Here is a 6,748-nt window from a genome sequence, read left to right as displayed (position 1 = left end):
ATCTACCAAGATTGTAATTAAACGATTCATATGTGGACGTTATTGGTCGTAGTGGACAATCTGATTTATGAGGTTTGGGGATGCCGTATATTTGTGGTGTGCGTGAGTCGGTCTTGCGTGGGTAGAAATAAAGTATTTTTTGAAATTGTGTTAGCTTTTTTCATTTTAGCAGTATTTTTTTTATTGCGTTTGGTGTGTCTTTGTTGTATTTGTTTAAATTTGTGTCTGATAGGATGTTTATTTTTGAATGTATTCATTCGTGTTCATTATTAGTATAGCGTTTCTTTTATCTGCTTTTAGAATTTTAATGTTTGTTTTGTTTTAGGTTTTAAATGAAATTAATGTTTTTTTTGTAAGGTTTTTCAGTTTTCTGTTTTGTGAAATTATGTAGATGGTTTTGTGAGAAAATTCTTTGAAAAAATCTTTATTGTTAATTTATTATATTGACTACATTTGTTATTGTAAAACACATTAGCGTGCCTCATGTTTTTAAAAACTAAAAATGTTAATGTAATCTTTACAAAACAGACAGGCCCTATTTTACAATGTTTTCAATAACAATATATAAAGCTTTAATGTTGAATGTTACAATAACATTAAGAATTGGAAGATAAACTTTTGTATGAAAATCTAATGTAAGTGGACACTATGAGGTTTATTTCTACAGTATCAGTTGTCACATTCACCTATTATATTATAGCAAATTCAGGATAATACAAGTACCACAGCTGTTACAGTAAATCCTAGATCAAAAATGTGTATCTTTAGAAACATACAACTGGATATGATTTCGTTCCCAGCATAGGATCTTAACAAACGATAAGGATAGTTAATGTCTTGATCTTGACATCTTTTATCCCCCCAGTGGTTCAGCGGCATGTCTGCAGACTTGCAACGCTTAAAATCGGGTTTCGATACCCGTGATGGGCAGAGCACAGATAGTCCGTTGTGTAGCTTTGTGCTTAACAACAGTCGCATCTTTCAATGGTTTTTTGTACCATGATAGATTTGTGACTAGAGACGTTGAGTTTTAGGCCAGTGGTAAACTCTGCTCACTAAGTTTTGCTCTTTGTTGATAGTAGTACTGCAGGTACTAAAGAAGATGGATTTATAACAGTGTTACCCATGTTATAGATATATGCAATGAAAGTTGTTTTAGATGTGAATCGAATAGTATAAAGGATATTACCAGTTATTTTGTGTATCTTAAAGTGTGAAGATCTGTTGTTTTGTTATATTGTGAACTGTTTAAAACCTCTTGATTTATGATGCAAATCTACAACGTATAAAATGTAATCACTGAACAAACCTAATCTTATTTATACTGTACGTACATGTCAACCAGTAAAATTGTGACTTGATCAATAAAGCCAGTTGCATAGTTACACATTAAATATTACGTTATTCAAAGAAACTTGGTTACTTTTGCAATTATTTAGCAGTAATGCTTTGTTGCATTGCTTATTGAGTAGATTATAAGGTCCATTGTGAAGTAAGGTTGGTGAGACTTCACTCAGTTATGTATCGTGAAGTGTTACATTAAGGGAGAAGGTACATATCAGAATCATTTAAATTGTAGTGGTAATGAACAACAAAGATGCATCCAACTGCTAGAAAACCTTATTACAAAGAGAGCATTGTTTATACCTAACGCCTTTAACAGTACTAATATTCCAAGCGCCCTGTGTCTGATGATCGTGCTCCAGATAACAATGAAGCTAATAGAAGTGATTCACACTGTTCCTTCTCCACTTTTTGTTCCTGGTCGATTATCAAACTAAACCGTTGGAGCAAGTGGTAACTGTTTTAAGGCTGTATATTAGGTCAAATGCAACATTCATATCAAATTTGATATTTACACAAAACATACCCATTTGAATGTTGTACCACTTTAAGCAAGAATCATGTTGCTTGTTATACACTGTAATATTCTTGTTGGATCTTCGTCGTGAATCAGGTGGACAGAAAATAGTTTGTACGCGACTCATGCCAAATGATATACAAGTATAAATGACTTTGTCAGTTGTAATGAATGGATGTGATTGATCTTTTGGATACCACACATGTTAGTTTGATGGCCTCTTTTCAAGGATTTCATCTTTCAGGAATAGCAAAATAAGATCTGTATGAGTTAAGTTTGAAAACTACTTTTGGTTTAAATAGAGCAATAGGTTTGGCTTATACTGTTTTGATGGCCAGTTTTGTTTCTTTAATTTTTAGAGGCATATCAATCATAATACTTGCCATCTTGCATGGGACATTTTGACAAAAGGGAACAGCAATGTTATAGATGACACGTGTTAGAAAAGTGTCAAATGTGTATTTCAAAGGTGAAGTTGCAATGTGCATAAGCATCAATCATTTGTCAAACCAATGATGTTGTATCCATTAATGGGTATATTGTGTCATTACTTGGTCCATGTCTTGCTGCTGGAAGAAATGGTGATGGAACAGTTACATAACACACATTCTGAAATGATGTTGAAAGCATTTGGGCCTGGATATTACAATATGGCTTTGTAGATAAAGAATTTAGAAATGCATTAAATCTTCATGAACTTGGTCTAAAATTCCAGATGCCAATATTTTTGTTAAATGGAGGTACCAGGATTATTCAAATAAATCTGTTCTTCCACAGTTTTATCACAAAGTGTGTTTGGCAGTAGAAACGATAGCTTATCCCCTAAAACAGTAAATACTACTAAAGCTGGTATTTACCACCATGCATATTCATTGCATTGAGAATTATGGGAAGATTGTCAGTGTTCTTTGCAATTTCTATTTGTCTGCTCTCATACAAAACATAGAAGCTAATTCTCCTTTTATGAAATGCACACTGAGATTGATGAACAATCTAAAATTTTCTAACAATTTATAGAACGAGAAGAATAATCAAAGAAGAGGTAGATGTGAAATAGATCAAACATTTACTTAGGCTTCTACCAATCGTCTGAAGAATGTCTAGTCACTGTTATTGAGCAGGCAGTACGAACATCTACCCGATCATGGATTCTCAGTTGCTAGTGAAAAGACCATCTACCCGATCATGGACTGTCAGTCGCTAGTGAAAAGACCATCTACCCGATCATGGACTGTCAGTCGCTAGTGGAAAGACCATCTACCCGATCATGGACTGTCAGTCGCTAGTGGAAAGACCATCTACCCGATCATGGACTGTCAGACCTGTCAGTCGCTAGTGAAAGGTGATCTTCTTCATACAGAAATTCAATCATATATTTTAAGTAAGAATGTAGAATCAAAGTCCGAGTGGCCTACATATGTCACAACGGTACAGAAACAAGACCCTGAAGGTGTTGGTGTCAAAACAATCAGCACTAAAACTTCCAGTGAATTGGACAATGATTTTAGAACCAATGTAAATATTTATGTATATGATATGAAACATATCCATGAAAGAGTTATGTACAAGATTAAAAATTAATTTATATTTATAGTTTATTATTAAGGAGAAAGTTACAACTTGTACTTTATAGCGATAGCTAGTTAGAGCATATGTGAACAATTCACTTCAGCACACAATTCAGATTCCTTTGTGCAATTGTTTTGTGTAGCTATTTTCCATCAATTTTTGTCAATGTAACAGTAATGTATATTAATCAAAATCAAAGGACATGTGACATTCTGTGATGTGTTTTTGAAATACGTCTATTCCTATCGTATCATGATTTATGAGTTAAACTAAGTAAGCAATAAATAGTAAATTACAAGAAAGTGTAGACTTTCCCTTGTATTGTACACTCTTGATGAGTAAATATCACTTGTATTGTGGTGAAGTAATTCTTGATGACGAGAAACCCACTCGAAATAAACTATCTCAGAACGGCTGGTATGGGTATTAACATTTTCAACCTAGGAAGGTCGAAACGTTCTCTCCTTGTCAATAAAAGTGTTAATACCCATACAAGCCGTTCTGAGATACATTATTTGTATTGGTAAGGTATTCACTGTAGAATTAATGAGTAAATATTACCTGTGTTGTTTATGTTATGGTCTACACTGTAGATTCTTAATGTTTATATTACTTATTTTGGTTATGTTAGTATATTGATAAGTAAATACTACTATTGCTGGTTACGTTAAGGTTTGCACTGTAGACTGATTCTTGATGAGTGCTGTTAACTTTGTTTTTAATTTTAAAATTCAAAATATTTCTACTGTGTTTGTCCATTTTGAAAGTTTCAAGAGTCATTATTACTTTTAAAGTTCTTAACCTGTAAAGTTTTAGTTTTCTCAGCATTTTATGTTTTTCTTTTATGTCCAGAACTTACTGCTTTTTGGACGTATTGAGTTATTTGTGGTCTCGTTTGGTTTCAAATATCTTCAGGAATGTCGTATCTTAACAGTGAAATCTGACAGCTTTAGTGCAGGTTAAAAACAATGTCATGTATTGAAGAATTATAAATAAATATTTGAGTGACACATTCTAAACTAAACGATTGGACAGGAAACATAGCATTCAGATGAAACAGTTACATAAATACACACACACACATTTCACTTTAATTCACAACCAAAGATAGTTATGATATGTAACAATTTACATATATATTTCCGTGAAAATTTGAACACGTTCTCTAATGGAAATATGTTGAAGTTTAAACAGTGCAATATTTCACCCTCCTAAAATTAGAAAGAAGTATCTTTAGTTAGTTAGTGGAAATTCTCATAAGCATAGTGTTACGTGCTGTAAATTTGTGCTAATTCTAATATCTTAGACAAATTTGTCAATTTGTAAAGGCTTTTATTTATTTGAATCTGTTTCTGTATCATCGCTTCCTTGAGATGCGAGTTATACTTAAGTTGAAAGATGGCACAAAGATTTGTAGAAGTTAGTATGGGATAAAAATTTATCTCCCTTGAATGGATTCTAAAAAATTATCATTATTTGGCTAAGTAGGTTTGTAAGATATCGCGCTACGGACCTAGGCCTAACTTTAACGGTATGATATATCAGTGTTCTTGCTACAGACGTCGTGTTTCTACCTCTACAGGTGGCTCTGCGGTAAGACTTGGGGTTTATAACACTAAAAATCTGGTTTCAATACCCGCATTAAGTATAGCACATAGTGTATTTTTTGTTTGATAAACAAACCCAAATTCGTATGGTGTAGTAGTAGTAGTTTATTATAAAGCACATGGGGCTATCTGTGCTCTGCTCACCACGGGTATCGAATCCTGGTTTCTAACGAAATAAATCAGCAGATATACCACTGAGATGGGGTGGGGACTTGTCTGGGGTAAACATCTTTATAGTTTTGCTAATATGTAACAAGAATAATGTTTGTTGTAGACAAATCATTCCTAGAAATGAGATGTTTTTTAAGTTTGTTTACCCGACTTTTAAAAATAACACTAAAGACAATTGTATTAGAAGAAAGATTAAAAATTTTGATTGAAATTACTTTTGAACACAACTAAAAATGTTATCGGTAAGAACATTTGACAATACATGAAATTATTAATGGCAGTAAATTACAATGGTCATACTGTGAGTAGTCTGGATCACGTATTAAATAAATGTTCATGCCTTTCTCTATTTTATCGAACTCATTGTAAACTACCAAACATTTAATTTTTCCTACGTATTGTTACTTTACCTCTATATTCACTTTCCAAAATAAAATTAAAATAATCATTGACAGATTCTCACATTTATTAGTGGTGTGTACATTATGACGACATTTCTCATACTGTTTGGTTTTTATATTGTAAGGGTTCATGTTACCCGAAAGTATTATTGTTTATTAAATAGTTCTATTCAGTGAAAATACTTTGATAAAACAAGGAATACTCCATAATTTTCATTGTTACAGGTTATATATATATATATATCCATTTGTTTTCTTATTTAGCCTACAAATTTAGATCTACAAAAGCTTAGACAAGCCATAAACAAAATAGGTGTAAATAATGTTTATTACACGTTACCTAAAACGGCGGCCATCATTAACTAATGCTGCTACCTACAACATTCCCGCTGTTAATAGTTTAATACAGCTTTCACATCAGGTGTCAATATTTTAGGAACTTGTATTTCTTTTGTCATTTCGGCTTAAAGGTTAATTACAAAAAAATAGGCCCGGCATGGCCATGTGGTTAAGGCGCTCGACTCGTATTCCGAGGGTCGCTGGTTCAAATCCCCGTCACACCAAACATACTCCCCTTTTCAGCCGTGGGGGCGTGTTATAATGTGACGGTCAATCCCACTATTCGTTGTTACAAAAGTAGCCCAAGAGTTGGCGGTGAGTGGTGATGACTAGCTGTCTTCCCTCTAGTTTTATACTGCTAAGTTAGGGACGGCTAACGCAGATAGTCCTTGTGTAGATTTGTACGAAATTCAAAACAAACAAACAAACAACTGATAGAGGAATTGCAAAAAAATAAAACAGTCAATTCGGTGGCCAAAGAAATACTTCGTGGTGTTATTATATACAATTTCCTTAGAGACGTTTACAAACCCGCTTCTTCATATTATATTGTATTTTTAACCCTCTGGGTATGAATTTTAGAGAGCTGGAGCTGTGATTACCAGATCATTTGTTTTTCATGCTAAACGTAGTTGGAGTACCTCACCCATCAGAAACAATATTTTAGTTGAACTTTGAATTATCATTGTGTACAAGAACATTTGGTATTTATGTTACACAAATATGCTGATCTTTCGTTCAAAAACTAACAGTAGTAACGTTTTCTTTAAATATAAAGTTTTATTTTACTTTGTATGATA

This window comes from Tachypleus tridentatus, chromosome 8 (assembly GCF_004210375.1).
Source record: "Tachypleus tridentatus isolate NWPU-2018 chromosome 8, ASM421037v1, whole genome shotgun sequence".
NCBI classification, from domain to species: domain Eukaryota; kingdom Metazoa; phylum Arthropoda; class Merostomata; order Xiphosura; family Limulidae; genus Tachypleus; species Tachypleus tridentatus.
The sequence above is the reverse complement of the archived record's forward strand: the minus strand, read 5'-3'. Positions refer to the sequence as shown.